The sequence below is a fragment of the Molothrus aeneus genome, chromosome Z (assembly GCF_037042795.1).
Source record: "Molothrus aeneus isolate 106 chromosome Z, BPBGC_Maene_1.0, whole genome shotgun sequence".
In the NCBI taxonomy this organism is placed as follows: domain Eukaryota; kingdom Metazoa; phylum Chordata; class Aves; order Passeriformes; family Icteridae; genus Molothrus; species Molothrus aeneus.
The window spans coordinates 54,693,530-54,712,401 of NC_089680.1; the positions used below are offsets into that span (position 1 = coordinate 54,693,530).

General features: G+C 36.3%; 1 protein-coding gene across 5 annotated transcripts in view; it reads right to left on the reverse strand.

Annotated features, from left to right (window-relative positions):
* Positions 1 to 253: 253 nt before the first annotated feature.
* The window catches only part of PRR16 (proline rich 16), a 143,016-nt gene continuing 124,397 nt past the window's right edge, over positions 254 to 18,872 (reverse strand). For all 5 annotated transcript variants that reach the window (XR_010785279.1, XR_010785280.1, XR_010785281.1 and 2 more), the window contains one exon: positions 254 to 3,221. The gene's annotated coding sequence lies outside the window, so the exon portion shown is untranslated. The remainder of the gene's footprint in view (positions 3,222 to 18,872) is intronic.

Genomic DNA, 18,872 nt, shown 5'->3' on the forward strand with positions numbered 1-18,872 from the left:
CCAGTGACACTGCTAGTAAAATAAGACATGATATATAACACTGTATGAGTGTGCACACACACTGAAATTTACTTTCCAGCATGAAGTCCCAGTTAAGCAGAGGTGCAAATAACAGCATGTGATTAATGAGACCTGTGGTTTGCAGTGTTATCTTCCAATTACATTTGTCACTTAAATTAGGCCTACATGTTGGTATCTGTTCATCATTTCTGCATTGCACAAATTACATAAAACCACTCTTGGGACAAAGTCATTATTTTTCATATCTCATGTATTTTTCTGAAGAAAACTGAGCATTGTTTTAGGTGGGTTTTGTGCAATAAAAATTTTACACACAATCTGATCTAGAACTCAGCATAGCAGAAAAGTATTTGCAAGTAGTAACAAATTATTCCACTGGATTTTTATTGGGCTATTTTCAAATACAGATGAATGCATTTTGTTCACAAAAATAAGAGCTTTTTCAAGTGTTATTATTAGGCAATGATGGAAGTGTTCAAATTATTATTCTGAAATTTTCTTATTGTTTCAATAATGTTGTTCCCTTCTTAAACAACTGAATACTTGTCTCAAAGAAGAAGCTCTCCAATTTTAAAATACTGATTATCCAAAAAAGGAGGAAAACCAAGCCCATGCCAGTTGTGTGTCCAAATAACTTATTCTAATGACACAGGAATGACATTACAGTAAGAACACTATAAGCCAAAAGCTGAATTGTGTGTGAACAAAACACAGACATCATTCTTTAACAAATACAAAGGTTTCATTTATCCATTGCACCAAAGGAAATTGACCACTAACTTTCATAAAAATAGTCAAATCATAAGATTATCCCAATTTTTGCCAAATGAGGGAGCCTAACATAAACTTACTTAATTTTCTGATTTCCTGACAAACTTCAAAAGCTGTTTATGGCTTCAGAGTCACAAGCAAAGACAGAGGTCAGGTCTTTCGCCAAAAAATACAGTAACATGAGCATCTTTTGCAGTAACAGGACTTGTGGCACTTACTTCAGCAGAGCTGGCATTTCATTCATGAGCAGGTAAGGGTGCCATGCGTGCACACGCACACACAAACATACACGCATAACACTTGTTAGCACATTAGAGCAGAGCAACACATTTTTAAGACATCTGCCCTTCACAAAGTTAACCCACAGATTTTTTTAAAATTATTTCTGTTGTTGAAAGGTATTTTTTCTGTTAGTGAGCATATAAATGCTTTCATAAAGCAATGAACTGAAAAAAAAGCTATTCAGCTTTAAAAATCAGATACATATAAATGGACTTAAGACAAATTATTTAAGTGAACTGGGAACCAAATTCATTACTTTTCTCTTTGAATTTCACATAGGCTAATGGAATAAGAAAAAAAAGGAAAAAATATTCAAAACAGCTCTTGCATTAAAATGTTCAGTAACTCTACAACAAAACACTGCATTAGTTTGATAACAATGACTGTTCTTAACTGCAAACTGTAGACTGTTCTAAGAAACAATCTTCTATTCTGTAGCTTTTCAAATTATGAGCAAATAGTATCAAATTCATGGTCCTATCAGTATGCCAAAACAAACAAAACACCAAACAAAAACCTTAGCACACACACCCCCCAGAAAAACCCAACCCCCCAGATGATTAAATCAGTTTTTGAGTAAAATGAGACAGCTGGCAAAAGGTCTTTGTATAATTTTGGAAACCACCATTATTTGACTACATTCATTTCATTCTTAAACATCCAAATTTTCACTTAGTAAAACTCATTGATAATAAAAACCCTATCCCATTATATATTTAATTTCTTCCTGTGGATATTAAAATAAACTATGTTCTGAAATTAAGAGTTAAAATACCTCCTTTTGTTTTCCATACATATTTGCCTATATAAATATACTTCATCATTTTACAAATTACAGTATTTATATTAAAGCTTTCATTCAGCAAATCATTACAGCTTAACAAGAACAAACAATCCCTGTGTTTTGGTTCTGTCTTTAAATCACTTTTGGAGATAATGAAAACCAGCCAAAATGAGTGACTGCAAATAATACAAACAACACATTTATTTAGAAAAATAAACTGAAAATGTTGCTTGTCTGTTAGATTTCTCCATGAAGTATAGACAAATGGCTAGAAAAATTTTATGTCAAGTACATATTACAAATGACTTCTTTAGCAGTAACTGGGACTAAATGTCAATGTTCAACAGGAACATTTTTTGATGTATAATTCAATAGATTAAATTTCTCGGCTGCTAATATGATAAAAAAAATGGATGCTATTATAAAAGCTTATATCCCCTTTTTAAATACACCTTATCATGTTGCTGCTTTTTCATATATATACATATGTATATATGTATGTATATGCATGTATTTATTTCATCCTAAGAAAGGACCATAATCCTTTCTGTGAAGAGATCCCCATAGTGAAAGAGAGCATAAATGTCTTTCTTCAGTTCTAACTTTTTAATTCCATTTGGAGCCCTGGCAAAGTATAGCTTGTTGTGGTCAAAAATCTCCTGGGGCCATCTGTGCAAATGGTGGCATACATCATTACCCTGAATGGAAGTGACAGTACAAATAACAGAAGTGCATCGAGATGCAATCTCTAAGAGTGGAACTTCCTCAAAGTTGGGTGGAGGACAGGAGACAGCATCCTTTTAAGTGACTTAACTTCACTTATGCCCTGTTCCTGTATGGCTTTGAATATATACAAGGGACGACAGAGGTCTTCTTCCCCACAGACAGTAACATTTCTCTGTTACAATAAATGTATCCATTTTCTGAAATTAATAAGTGCTTCCTTTTTCCTTTTGGCTACATATTGAAATATTTGTTGATGCTGGCTGTACCCATAAAAAACTCCTTGTTTGGTACTCTGGTTGCACAGCACAGAACTCAGGTGTCAGGCTTGGAGACAGCAGTTTCTGCAACGGGGCAAAACATTGAGTTCTCTTATCCTTCTTTCCCACTGAATCGAATTTAAGGCTGTGGCTGTTGCCAGGACTCAGCTTGTAGCTGTCAGATCTGAGAAAGATGATTCAATGCAGATTACACTAGTGCTCAGTTGTGCTCTGACTTCAAGGGTTCTTCCATTCTCCACTAAGAGTCAGGTTTCCTGGTTACTTCTCAAATCTGGCCTGCAAGAAGTCACAATGATGAATCTGATATGCAAATTAATTGATGTGCCTCCAATATAGATATTCCTTCAAGCCTGAAGGTGCTGTTAAAAAGAAAAGAAGGGCAAAGTTATAAAAAAATCTAACTTTAAGAAGACAAGTTAATAAACAAAATATAATTTTTAATTATCATTTCAGTTTTCATGTAAGCAGGAGTTCAAAAAATAATGGTATTTTGAAATGATCTTTTATAGTTGCACTTTATTATATATATAAGCCTTTTTTTTCTGGGGTAAATAGATTTGACTTTAATGGTGTCTTTGAAATCACATTATTTACATCCCTTGTGAAATCTGGACTCTAATACTTCTTCATAAATTAAATAGAAAATTAACTCAGCAGAAGCTCCCCATCTGACAAGTAAATTTTCTAGTCACTAAAATATTATATATAATTGTGATTTGGGTCTTTTATATTAATTTTTGTGAAACTGTTTTAATTTTTATAAAACACTAATAATGCTGCAATCTAATGCTGAGGTTCACTGACTTACTGAGTTTTCCTAGCTTTATTTATTAGGGTAGATAAAGCAGCAGTATCCAAAAAAGACACCTTAGAAATACTTACTTGTTGGTAGCTAGGACACTAATTTAGGTTAAATTCACACCTCCTGAGAAAAAGAATAACAACTTCCTCATGCACTTTTGGTGACTTACACCTGAAGGTACAAACTTCAGTGAGGAGGAAGATCACTTCTTTGCCATTAGCTTTGTGAATCTAGCTCCCTCATTCACATTTCCTCATATTTCTTACTTGAACCACTTAAATTGATAAAGATTTTCATGAGGTAGGACAGAATTTTACTGTCAGACAAAAAAAAGAAGGAATCTGAATTTAGTGTAATGTAAATTCTTTTTGGTTTTTCCCCCAGCACTAAATGAAAAGATAAAATATTTAGTGAAATTTATTTAACACTCAGAATTGTTACAGTGGCCCATTAGCCTAGCAAACATGGTAGATTTGAGATACCACTAGCTTAGCAGGAAGTTGTTTTCCTAGTCAAGTATTCAGGGTTTGACTCACATTGTTAATGAAAAAGAAGAGTCTTCTAAACATCTGTTAGCAGCTTACTTTTAAACTGAAGTCAGCCTTCATATCACTAAAAACATACAACACTTTCTCAGCTGTCACAGTTTCAGGCTTCAATTACATTTGGGCTAATGATTCCTGTATGTTATTATCTCATTAGAATCACCAAAAAAGACAATATTATCCTTAAATGCAGCTTAATTCTCAGGAACAAGACTAATATGGTACAACTAACATACATTTAAAATAATGACAATAATACTCACAAAGAGATAATGCAAATAGTATTTGTTGTCAGAAAACAACTTCAATTCTGAATACAGTAAAATATAATGCTAAGCACAGTAGACACAAAGAGCAATATGATCTTTTCCTCTGAGTACTAATTCATAAAAATAGACAATATGATGCTGTTATAGTTTAATCCCAGTCCGTAATTAAGAAATATGTCGTTGCTCAATCACTCCCTACCACACAGTGGGCTGGGGAGAACTGAGGAAAAAATTGATAAGCCCAAATAAAATTAAAATATTGTAATAATAATGATAACAAAACCAACTGTAACAAAAGTGACACTTAAAAAAAAAAGAGATAAATAAACCTCAAGAAAGAAAAGGGATAGACAATTCAATATAGCTCACCAGCTGCTGACTGATGTCCAGCCTGTCCTCAAACTGTATGATCAGCTCCCACCCAACTCCCCCAGTTTATTGGACATGAGTTTATGGTATGGAATGTGCCTTTAGCCAGTTTGGGCCGCTTCTCCTGATTTTGCTCCCTCATGGTTTCTTACGCGCTTCCTCACTGGCAAAGCAGAGGAAGCTGATTTAGGGTACACACTACCTAGCAACAACAGAAACACCAGTGTGTTAATCATCATTATTCTTATTCTAAATCCAAAACACTACTAAGAAGAAAATTAACTCTATCCCAACCAAACCCAGGATGATGCTTACAAAACCAGGAAGTGGTTTACCAAGTATACTTGAATTTCTCCATCATTTCTGTCATAGAGTTGTCAACCCACACAATTCAATTCATTCCATACAACCATGTGACATTCACCCTCATTTCATCAACATTCTACCAAGGAAGAAAAGACTGCCTTTTTTTCTTTATACTAACTGTGCTAAAAGGAAAAACTATGAAAATATTTTGCACCTTTCCATATTAATAAAGAACATGTTTAAACTAAAAATTATGGTTAAACTTACTCAGCAGAAAATTCATTAGGTACCAATGCCTGCATCAAAAAACCAGCTGTTCCTCTTGCTACCTCCCCCAAAAATCTATATTTGCAAACCATTATTGTACACATGAAGAAGTGAGCAGCAAGAGCAAAAAGGCCACTCACTGAAAAAAACCCACCTGCCTACCAATTACAGGCTCCTATCCTGAACTGTCTAGCTTTTAATCCTATAATCTGTACTGTTTTTGATAGCAAGGCTGTACATTCAGATATGTATATTTAATTCATCATAACAAAATAATTTTGTTACAGCATGCCTTATCAATAAACTCATAATAAAACTCTGACCCTATTAAAGTCATTATTAGAGAGCTAGGGCTCAGACAATTTACAGGAAACCATTTCGTTCACTCACGTCCCTTCTCCTTTTCAGTACTTGGGCAGCATCACCGTGTCATTCTCTTCCTTCTACAGCATCATTATTAAGTCCCAAAAGCTAGAGAATCAAAGAAACCAATGTTGCTCTTCTCCCCATTTCGAAACCAGATAACCACTCTTCTGTACTAAAAAATAAATTTTACTTTGCTGCATGTATTACCTGAAAACCATCTACGTCCTTCGGCTTTGTTCTGTTTGTTAGAGTCTTAAAAAACTGAGAGAGAGTCTAGTCCCATCTACAAGGAATCCTCCTCCTCATCATGGCCATGACCATATTGACTCCAGACAAATTGCTATGCAGAATCCTGTGGATGGAAAATGTTAAGGGACAAGGCTACTAAGGGAAGCCTCCTTTCAGCCTCAGACCCATGAAACGGCTGCCCCATTCTCAGATGCAGAGAAACCACTGCATTTATTGGTCTTTAAATAAAGTCTTTAAATAAAGACCAATAAATCCAGTGACATGATTGGAAGACATCAAGAAAATTATAGAGAAGACATCACCAACTTTGAAGTGGTATGTGCAGTGAGGATGTCAATAATCACAGAAAGGAATACTTTTAGTGATGGTTTCTATACTGGGCCTCGTGCCCTTTATCAAGAAAAAAGGAGAAAACAACTATGAAATGTACTTCACGTTCAATTGAGAAAGGGAGATTTATTTGATTCTTACTAAGCCATGTAATTTCTGGATCATTTTAAGTCTGGTAGAAGCACCTGAAAGACCAGCCGAAAAAAAAAGCTTTGTTATTTGCGCTAATTTAGCCCAGACAGGATAATTTGGACATATGTTATTACCTGTCTTAAGTACACTGCAAGTCAGAGCACATGCCCCATTATTAGTTCTACTCACATATTTAGGAGTACAACAAAAGTCCTTACGTTTTGAAAAAAAATCACAAAAAATCATATAGTAATAAATCTTCCTAAACAGAGTTCAGATATCTTCTAGGTATTGTTTAAATACTAATGGCATCTGTTAAGTTGTTGTAGTGGTTTTGGTTGGCCCATTTGAGATTTCCTGCCCAACACACCAATTCATTGGTGGGTCTAGTCACCAATGAATTGGTGTATTGTATCTACACCAATGAATTGGTGTATCTAGTCACTGGCATTTAGCCAGTGCACCCACTAGAATATACTTACTAATTTCCTGCTGTGACATAGGATTAGGAGGAAGGAAAAGCAGGCTCAAAACTTTAAAAGGGTATAAAGAAAAGTTTATTAGCAGAACTAAAAGAATAGTAAGAATCAGAATAAAACCGTCAGAAAACTTCTCCTCTCCCTATTTTCTTTCCCACTACCAATGTACAGAAACAATTCAGTCATTTTATCAACTCTAGAACATCTTTCTTCAATTCACTAAGGGAGACAAGTCCCTCTTGTCATTTCATGGAGACTTCTCCACAAGAAAACAGTTGGTTCGTGGCTTTTAAACTCCACGAATAGCAGCTGCCCAGTAATCTGCAATTGTGAAGTCCCTCCCATCTTTTCACAACCTTCCCACAGCTGGGGGGCCCATTTATGGGACATGTCAGCTTATGGTGTACTATTTTAAGGATGAGCTGTTCAAGAGCAAAGATTCACTTTATCTATCTCTAAGATCATCTTCATCTCTGGGAACAGTGGTCTTCTTCTTTCCCTGGGGGCAAAGAGTCTTCTTTCTCTCAGTTCAAACTCTTCTCTCTCTCTTGGTTCAAACTTCTCATGGGATCACAGCTATTTCAATATCTGCTTGTTTTAGCATAGATGCCTTTGCTATAATTTGAACACTTCATCCCCCATACTTTTCAATGAGTTACAGGGAAAATGAGTCTGATGTATTAATTATATTCTTCTCCATAGCTTTACAAAAGGTTTTCAGCTCAAAACTAAAGGCATCTCCTCATTCTCCTTCCCATCTGAAATTTGACTTCTTCTTTACTGACTTCAGTGTCTAATGTGGCCTTCTACGTGTCTTTACTATCTTTCCTTTCTTTCACTCAAGAAAGGGTCAATGCTTTGCAAGTTTCATCTATCTGTGCAGTGAAAGAGTTAAATCTCGCCCAGGTCTGCAGGTCATCGTGTGATCCCTGCCGGGCTGGGCCGGAGCACTTACAGTGATGTATTTCAGCCTGCACCGGGGGCGGGGGCTGTGTCAGGGTCAGTCAAAGACCATGATCAAAGTCTGTGGCTGGCTTTGGTTTTTGCTGCGTTCAATTCCAGCCACAGGGCTGCTCTCTGTGCAGGCTGCAGGGCTGCCTCTGGCCTCAGCCGCAGGATCTCGCTGGGAAAGGGGACCTGGTGACACGATGTTACCAGCCATGGCCCAGCCCTGCCTCAGCCAGGGCCCACAGCCTCCCCTCTCTCTGCCTGGCAGCTGCTGGGGCCCAGCCTGGCCAGGACAGGGCCCACTGGGCTCCATGGAAAGGGCTCAGCCCTGTTATAGATGGATAATGAGATGATTGGCTCTCACAATTAAAAGATAACTATTGTTATTTTTTAACTATTGTGGGAATATTAAGAAATGCTTTAGTGATGTATAGTTATGTTATTGTAGTTTAGATGTACTATGTTCTCCCCATAGTTCCCTTTTCTCCCCTGTATTGTTACCATCAGACAGCCAGGGTGGTCTAGGGCAGGTAAAAATAAGGCGTGCATGTGTGTCCCTTGCATGGGACAGTTGGGGATGGACAAGCTTGTTGCTGAGGGGGTGCAACATGGCAACACCTGACCTACGATCAAGTTACAAGAAAGGAGTTTCTGCTGATAAATGGCAAAGAAGAGCTGACTGACAGACTTTGGGAGGGGCCAGGGCTGGCTGATGCAACCACCAGGGGTATAAAAGACTGAGCATCCATCTTGAAGAGCATCCATCTAGGACATGAACCAGCCACGTGGTATGCACATGGGGCAGTTCCCAGTGCTGCAGCTTTTTCCTTATGCCGTTCTTTTGTTGTATTTTTGTTAAGGTTTGAAAAACCTTTTTATATTTTCAAAGTGAGCAGTTGTCTCTCACAGCCCTGTGGCAGAGCCCACCCAGCCCGACCCTGCCAACACTGGGGAGGCCAAGCCAGTGTCATTAGCTGTTTCCAGGCCTGGAGGAAAAGAGACCATTCCTGGGGTTTGTTAATTTTAAAATGCAAATCTCACAGAGGTGGATCTAGTTTTTAATTGGTTATTAACATAGCCAATTCAAAACCTATGTTAAAAAGCTAGCCAGCAATTGGTTTTGCTAGGCACAGAGAAAGCTCTCAGTAGCTCTTCTCAGAAAAAATCACTTTTGTGGGTGGCTCCAATGCAAAACCAGCACAGTTGTCTGTTGTATAAATTACTTACTTATTCCTGAAAGATACAGAAATATTTAGATTCAGACATAGACTATTTTATTTATTTTATCTTAAGCTTTTTACTCGTTTAGGTAGGATTAATTACTATGCTAAATCCCTCATTTGAAAAATTACTAAAAGCAAAGGGAACACTTCCCTAAAATTTTGGAAATTTTTGCTAGTTTCTACTGTCTAAGAAATCCTCATCAGGATACCTGTTGAGACATCTTTTTCTGTAAAAACTAAACCTCCTAAATCTAAACAACAAAGGATGCTAACAAACCACCACCAAACTTTTTTTGTAATTATTCCTACTTTTTTCACCAGAAGCTTCAGAAAACATATTTATGTGTGATTTCCCATCCTGCTGTTTTAATCTATAAATAATTTATTTGTCAATGAGCAAATAAGAAATCCCAGTTGCTTATTGGAAGGTTATCTTTCCAAGCTTAGGAAGAGATTGAAAATGGCATGAAAAGTGAAAATATTTACACATTACAAATGAAATGTACACATTTCCCTTTTCTTCTTTACACACTACATTAATTTATGCATTGACAGTGTGTAATAACTTCTACAATGGTATTCTTGTGATCTCACTAGCCACTCCTAGCAACACTTCCTTAATGAGATTATAAAGTTCTTTGTCATGCCAGTTTTGCTATCTCCAGAGCTTTCCCTATTCAAAGTTCTATAAATATAATCCTGAATAGAAAACCATACATTGTGTCAGAATGTATATGATGAGAGTATTTACTAAATACAGTTACCCAACTGAACTCCAACTGTTTAAGTAGTGTATTCATAGATATTTACTATCTTTGTCTGCTTGCACAACAAAATGAAGACTACCAAAATATTAACTCCGAGAGCTACTGTAATTTTTTATAGTGAGAAGCACTCAATCAATGTCAGAGGCAATGTGCTTATCAATATATGAAACTCATAAAATCTCCTGCTTGTTACTGCTTGTTACTACTGGCCACATATATGCAGTGCTTGTCCCAGTCAAGTATCAAACAGTTTAGATTTGTGAGAAGTAATATTGTAGGACTTACAACATGCAATCAAGCCTTTTCTTTGGTTTTTTGGTGGTTTTTGTTTTGTTTTGTTTTTGAGGTATTTTTTGTGGATTCCACTAGTTTCCAATATAGCTGATATCTAAGCAGCCGAAGTTACAAGGTGAGAGGTACCAGGTATCTTGACATCACAGGAGTCAGTAACTTACACTACGGGTTGCTAGGATGAATGTAAAATATGACAGAACTCCAACCAAAAAAATGCTAATAGGGAAAAGAAAGGCACTGGAAAAAGACCTAATGATGTATCCTGGGAAAACCTGGCAGTCTTGTTCACTGGTCAGAAGCATGTCACCTTTTAAAAGAACACATAAATTTTAAGTAGAGTAGTATGTACAGGATGAACAGAAAGTATAAATTAGATTTTTAGAATTCCTCAGACATACTTTTGGCAGTGACAGTACATTTCTGTTTACTATTTCAAATTTTAGAAACATTTTCATTGGGTGATTTTTCATTGCATGAGTTTATTTTCATTTGCCTTTTTGGTTCGTTAGGTGTTAGAAAACTGTTTTGGTGGTATCATAATGTATATTTTAAGATAGAATTGGTTATACCAAGTGTGAACACAGTCCTGGGAAGCTTATTTATTTTCTTATGACTTTTTGGATATGTTATGATACATCTTTCATGAGAAAAGTACTCACAAATGCTTCTGTGAGGGTGGTTTTGATTCATTTTGTCTCTCAGATACACGCTTACCAGATCCCAGAAAATTATTTTCTCAAAAAATCATCTTGTACTTAACTACCATAAACAAGCAAGAAATTATCAAGAAGATGAAAACAGCTTTTTCTTGGTACTAGAGTATAATATTTGAGCTATGCATTTCATTTCAAATTAAGAAGCTATAGCTTGTCCCAATATTTATTGGCAGACAGGCTTCTGATGTAGATTTGCTTAAAAAGCAAGTCTAATTATACATAAATGCTTGCTTATCAATTGTTGCAATAGAATATATATGTCAATATGTAAATATAAGCATTTATATGTACATTTATGCATTATTCATGTGTCTTATGTATGTGTATACATATAATGTACATACAGACATATTAATTCACTTTTTCTTCTACTCCTTTGGGCTAGATGCTGGACAAATCTTGGACAATACCCAAAGACTGCAGCCAGTTAGACTGTAGTTTGCAAGGTCACATCCATAAGCTGAAGTGACCACTACAGTTGTGGCAAGAGCAGCAACCTATGTGAGAATTACATTGGGTGGGTGTCTCTATGCAGAAGTACTCAAACTTCAGCTTAGTTCCATCCCTAGGAGATACATCCTAATCATAACATGGAAATTACTGTGAACTGACAAATACTTTAATGTCTGGGGTGGTTCTTCAACAGGAGATATCAACTGTTTAGCTATAACTTAATTTAAAAAGAAAAGTACTTGAGCATTGCTTCATAAGGGGTTATGAAATAATTTATACCATGTGCTCAGTAGACAACAATCAAACCATAAAGCCAGTCTTGCATATGAGGCACGTCACTCTGTAAAAGAAAATTTGGCTGCATTTCTGGTTTGGTTGCAGATTTTTTTTGAGATCCAAGCAGTAATTTTAATCAACATGCTACAAGCTAGCATTTTATTTCACTCTGTCCTTTTCAGGCTCTACAGATTTCTGTTTATTTTCAGAAGTGAATAATCTGAAATATTCAACCTACAAGCCTAAACACTCAAAAAGAATTTTGATGCTTGTTGGGGTTTGGCTACACTTGTGAAACAAATAAACCCTGCAATGCCAGTGGTGAACAACTTGTTTCTTCAGCATCCTTCCCTGAGTATGGAGGGATGCAGATGAACATCTAACTAAACCTGAGGCCTGCTGATGTTTTCCCAAATTAAGGCTGTGTATCTGAGATCCTCCAAGGGAATCTCCCATGGTCCAGGGAACCCACCCATTCATTCTTACTGCATTTCTTTTAATAAAAGAATTACGTAATATTGGATACTATTTTCATATGCTTTTATTTTTGCCTGCCTTTTCATGCTGAGTCAAAGCAAATTTCCTTAATTAGTTTGAATGCACATCTGTGTCAACTAGAGGTAGAACAAAGATTAGTAAAAAAAGAGATGCAACATTTTATTTTTAATGATTAGTGAAATATAGCTACTGAAACACTTGGGAAGTCAGTTACAAAGTTTGTCTACGTGGGCAATATCAGAATAAGCAAATATTAAAACAAAAAATATCAAAGATGAAGGAGGTTTGCGTTTGGAATTACTGCCAAAGTATGTCACATCCAGTATCTAGTGCTGGGAAGTTCCGTATCAGTGCTGCACCTAATACCTCTTTAATAAATCTGAGGACCTTGCCATCTCTGCCTTCCAGTTCACGGCAGAAAGTAAAAGCATGGAAGGTCTGATATGTAAGAAAATATACCAGCACCCTGTACCCTGTGTAAGTCGATAATTTTTCTGTAAAAATTCAGATATCCTGTGGCATACTTTTCAAACAGTCAGTTTGGAGCTGATTATACAACAGAAAACAGTATGATAATAAAAATGCCTGTGAACCTACACTCAATGAATAAAAATAAATTACTTTGGTGTACAGCATAATCTACTTGACAAAGGAAAAAACCTTTTATCAGTCAGGGAAAGGGACATTAAAATCATTACAACTGGAAGTTCACACAGAATAGTAAAATGCTTTAAAAGACTTGCCTCTGCTATTATTTAAAAATTTTTATGTTTCAATATTTAGAGTTTAGAGGTTTTTGCATAATTACATGTCTTAAAGTGACCTGTAAAGGGTTTGAAAATCATTCTCCCCAGAGTACATCTTCCAGTTGACAGGTGTAACCTTTTCTTATTCAGCCTGAAGCTAGGAAGGATAGATGATAAGTGAGCTGGCAGCCCTCCACCTCCTTATTTTTCAAAAAAAAAAAACTATATGGGTGAAAAGAGACATGTAGGACACAATGTAACTATCAATATTTCTGCTTTTTTTTTTTGACATTTACAGATCTTTCATCTATTTCAAATTACTCAAGCAATCCATCAGCCTTGTAGGATTAAGCCTACTTTGCAAGCCAAAAGGACTTAAAAGACATCAGAAAAAAATCCATAAATTCTCTGATGCATTTTTTCTGCAATTTACCTGTTGAGGGATGAAATAATTTGTGATTCTAGCTAACCACTCACTGTTCATTACCATGTGCTTTACAGGATTTATTTTTTTCCTTTATGATTTGGCACAAATATTTTGCCACACAAGAAAAAAGTATTCATTTCACTGACAGTAGATATATGGAGATTACTGAAATTACATTACCCTGTTCTCCCTAAACATGCCAATGTGACTAAAGGCACACAATGATTCATTATTATTACTATTCATTATTATTCTGGTTAGTCAAAATACTCAAATTCAATTCTTTTCTGTAAAATGAGTTTCTGTGAGGTTGCTGGACACTGGGATGTTCTGTCTTTGTTTCTAGGAAGTTTTAGCTACTAGAAATTACTGAGTAGCTCACAACTGAATCCTGGGCAGAAATCTCTAAATCCAGTAGAGGTCCTGAGGCCAACGAAGAGAGTTTATTACATGCTTTAACAGCCTGTTGGAAGACTTCCCACCCACCCATTCACAGTCCTTTTCCAGCAGGCAGAATAGTAAGGGTTGCATCAATTCTTGAGCCTTTCTGCACTGTGAAATAAAAATACTAAGGCTTCTATGCATTCATTTACCAAGACTTAACCAGTTACTTTCTTGAGCTCCCAAGGAAATCATGGTATAAGGAAGAAATGGAATATAAACCACAAAGGAGACTGAATATATTTTTAGTTTGGAAGGTGAAAATAATATCAGGGTATTATTTGGTAATATGCATTGTACTTTCAGCAGCAAATATGCATGAAAGAGATCAACCTGGCACGACATTTACATTGAAGATATTTGGAAGTCTCCTTATGGAAAACACTATGTATTTTCCAGGAACGTTAACCTTGGAAAGAGCTCTACTTTTTGATTACTCTACTAGAATGTACGTGCTTACAGGATTATAAAAATAAATACAGGAATTTATAACTTTTGCAAATCTACAATGATTCAATACAAAATTTCCTTTTCAGGGGTCAACTTTTGGTTCAACAGCTCTTGCAAATACCTGTATATAAAAAAAGAGATGGCCCTCTGCAGCCTCTCTTAAAATCTACTTATTAGCTTTCTTACCCACCACTCAAACAGAACAAAACATATGAAACTGACTTTAAAAAGGATGAAATAGCAGTTTATCAGAAACATCAGTATTTACATTCTTCTTAGGCACTCAGAATTATGCCTTTTAATTTATTTTGAGCAATCCTAGAAATGAGCTTCCAGAACTTGATTATGTAGGTGTGACATAACATTGTTATAGGTGTTACAGACCATGTGACAGGAGCAAAAGGGGAAGGAAAGACTCCTGAATCTATCATTTGGATAATTCCCCCTGTTCCAGTCACAATGCACTCTGTTTTGTTTTCGTGGTGGGTTTTGGTTTTTTGGTTTTTTTGTTAGTTTTTGTGTGTCCACGTGTGCACGTTGTGTATGCATGGAAGTGTGCAAATAATTGCGTTTTGGACAGCACAATGGAGAGGGGAAGTATTTACTGGAAATTCTTAGCTAGTTAGAATAGTAATGAAAAATAAAATGGCTTCATGTTTCCCCTGCAAATTCAAGGAGAGAAGGTGTAGCTTTGGCCTGATGAAACTTTCTTCATGATTAATATTGAAAAATATATTATTTCTCGCTATCATTTCCCTTTAAAGTTATCTAAGAGCCTCTTAACTCTTAATGTCTGAAAGAACATCTAAGTAAGGGCAATACAATAATTTTTTAGAGATGAAAACTGGAACAGCTGCTTTTATGTCCAATTCTTGTATTTTGTAGCCACAAACATGTCCTGGATAATAACCTGAATCACCTGTATCAATAATTGGAACAACATAGTTACTGCCTGCAAAGAAATACTGCATTTTCAAAATACATTCCCTATATAATAAAAAGGCATCAATTTATAAGGCATCACTGAAAGTAAAGATGCTAAATTTACTTCTGTAAACTGTTTTATCTGTGCCATAGTAATTCTCCAAAAAGAAAACACGGAAACAGAAGAACAGGAAGAAATATAGGAAATTCTTAGCATGTGAACATATAAATCACTACACTAACCTCAACTGTAAGTCAGCAATCAGCTGAAAGCTCAGTGATGATGTAACAAATTTTCATGTACCGTAAAACCTGCAAAAATTATAATGTACAAATGACAAGCTGACAGCTCATTTCTGAAAAGTCTTTTTCCACAACACCACCAGACTCCATTTTGAGTGAAGCCTTACCACTCCTCCCACCAACATAGAATGTGTGCTGAACAGTAAATTGCTAGCTACATCCTTCTGAAATTTTCTATTAAAAGTCTCAGGACAACCAAAATTATTTTACTTTGAGAACCAAATTTTAGGCTATTTTAAGGAATGTCTAAACTTACTCCAGGAGAGAATGGTTGGCTCAGCTGCCTTTGTTGCTGCAATGAGTGTCAGGTAACTCCACTCATCCACAAGAGAATGTGGCTTTACTCAAAGGACTGGGGGGAGAGAAGTTAAAGAGACAGAACACTTCACCTCCTCTGTAGCTTGTGAGAAGTCAGCTTCTGGTGTAGGACCTGAGAAGGAAGACAGAATTTGCTGAGGTTTTCACTGGCTGTTGAGAAAGAAGAAGAGCTGGCACAAAGCATGACCTAGCTGGTGATCACATTTGGAAGCAGCAGCTCAGGGTCTGAAGGAGATCTAATGGGAAACTGTGGCTAATGGGGAGGCTTTAGGGGTGATGCCCTTGGAAGTGCTTACATAACTGCTGGACATACTGAAGAGGGTGTGTTTGTGGAGGCTGCAAAAGAGAAATTCACCCTATCCCTCAGGCATAGGATACAGCAGATGAAAAAATGGATACTCTGTCCTTTCAGCATGATACTTGTATTGCTTTTCCAAAATCCAATGATCATCTCAGTACTCTCTCTTTAGCAGCAGCACCTTTCTCTACCAAAGTCTCAGAGCAGCCATGAGCAGCTGAAACCATACTGCTACATACAGAAACACAGAGCATGCTTCAGACACAGGGAGCTGTGAGTTTAAAATGCCTCAGGCGGAGGAAGCAAGTCAATTTGGATTTCTCTTATCTCTAGCAACAGAGGGCAAAAGAAAGGCAGCCTATAAACACCATCTCCTTCTCCAGCAATTTGTAAACCTAGCACATCTGTCCCATGCTTTATTTATGAGTGAATGAAAAACAATTGGATTTGTGTCAGATAGAATATCTAAATGCTGAAAGGAATGACAGATTTTGGTTTTTCATTTTGGCCATACAAATACACAGTTCATGTTTACTCTCACTACGAGTCAAAATCCACTGTCTTTCCTTAGAGTTATAATTAAGAAGATGGATAAAAACAAACCCTTTGGCCCTGCTGGCTTGCATTACTTGAAACAATGCCACCTCAGGTGGTGAAAATATTGGAAAACTAAAACTGCCACTTCTCTTTTTCTTTTTGATGACTTCGACTCTGAGACCAGTAGCGTATTAACTATATTTCTCATGTTACTAATTTCAAAAGAAATGTCACTGTAGAGCTACAGAGAGCAACCAAAACAGTGAACCTGTTATTTTGCCGTGGGCTGAAGTCAAATTATACACTAGTTAGAAAAGGGGATTACATGGTATGCAAGGATTTTCTACAGCAGAGATTAGAGGTGAATAATTCTTTCCATGTATTATTCTCCTTCCTTTACCCCAAAAATAGCTCCCATAAATAAGAAAGTTCAAAAACTGCAAATTGTTTAAGAGTTAGCTGAACGCTGTACTAACTGATAAGGATGCATCAGAAGTAGCTAAAATCCATATTGTGCTTTAGAAGCTTTAATTGAAAAACAAGTCTTCTGCTATTGAGATAGAAATTAATTTATAAATCTATGTATAGAAGCAATTACAAATAATTTTATTTTTATTGCAGCTAATAATGGCACTACAAAAACTAAGTTGGATCATGGTATCTCAGATAAGTTTTTTCCCTTTAAAAATAAGCAATCAGGAAAAAGTAAGATAAAGGCTTTTGCAGAAGGATCAATATGCTCCTGATCTGGTTTAAGAAATTACCAGGAAGTTTTCTCTCAGAAAATCACAGGATTATACAGATAAACTCCCTTTGTTTAATAGGATTTTTAAATAAAGGCCTGTTAACTGAGATGGAATTAGAAGGAAAATCCAAGGAGGTTATTTACGTTTTCTGTATTTATAAAAATATAATTCCGATTGTTGATTCCAATAGAAACCTGCGCAATAACGATGATTAATAGAATTTTAATTTCTCATATAATTTTCCAGCAATTAAAAAATCTATGTTTAAATGTACCCTAAGGTGACATAGGCTTAGTGAATTTAAAACGTGTCTTACACCCAGAAATTGCACTTATTCATAAATATACTGGGTACCTTTCAGTACATACAAAAATGCCTGGGTACTTAAGGAACTAATTTTAAAACATCAGCTAAAATAATCATAGTTTGATTTAATGCTTTTACAATAGATTTTTTAATTTCATTCCTTCTGTCATACCTTACTAGTGATAAATTGATGGGTTTTGATGGAAGATATGGAAATAAAATTTGTATTAACTGTTTTGTGCTGAATCATTTATGCTCCATGTGATCCAGTGCAGACTGATTTCCACCTTTCAAACAAGCCTTTAAAAAAGAAGGTGCATGAAAGGAACACTGCACCTATCTTTGGGTTGTTCTACTCTCTTCACTGTGGGGAAGCCTCAGAATAGGTGGACACCTCCTCACCCACATAAGCTGTGCACCTGGGCTGACGGAACAGCCTGGACACAGGTGACAGATCTGCACCAGGAAGTAACAATCTACAAGAGCTGCAGACACAGCCCCATGGCAGGGAGGACTTGTACTGCCTCTTTGCAGGCTCCCCAGAGTGTGTCTACGCTGCCACCACGGGGTGCAGACACAAGAGATTGCTGTTCCTGCCCCAGCATTTCCCTGTATCCCACCAGCCTGGCAAGTCTCCAACCCTCTGAGGGCAGGCAGGCTTACACGAGGTGCAGCAATTCAATGTGGTACACACTTTTACTTGGGAAAATCACATTCCATCACAGAATTGAAAATGAGTATTGTCATTTAATTTCTTCTGGTATTTTCTGGAAAACTTCTATCAAGACATTACTTAATGAAGGTGGAATTTGCTTCATGAAAAAAATGCAAATGTCCTCTCCATGGAAATGTATATTCATAGTCTTGAAACCCTCTCAACATGTTGATCCTTACTGCTATGGTTACATTATTACTTTGAAAGACTAGAAGACACTCCAATATTTCTGACTTTTTTCTAAAGAGTGACACTGTTGTAAAACATTCATGTACAAATGGGCCTATCCATCTAATCTCTCTGGACTTTAATACTTCCATAGGCATTTATGGTCCCAACATTCTAATTCTTAATCTAAACTTAGGTATTTTTCTCTTCATTGACATATAATACATAGGAACTTGTCACACGTGAAGGAGGTGACAACCTCAGAATGGATTGTTCCAGTTACACAAACTTATGTAAATTTAGGTAATGCTAAAAGTAGACTAAATTTCTCTCAACAAATGG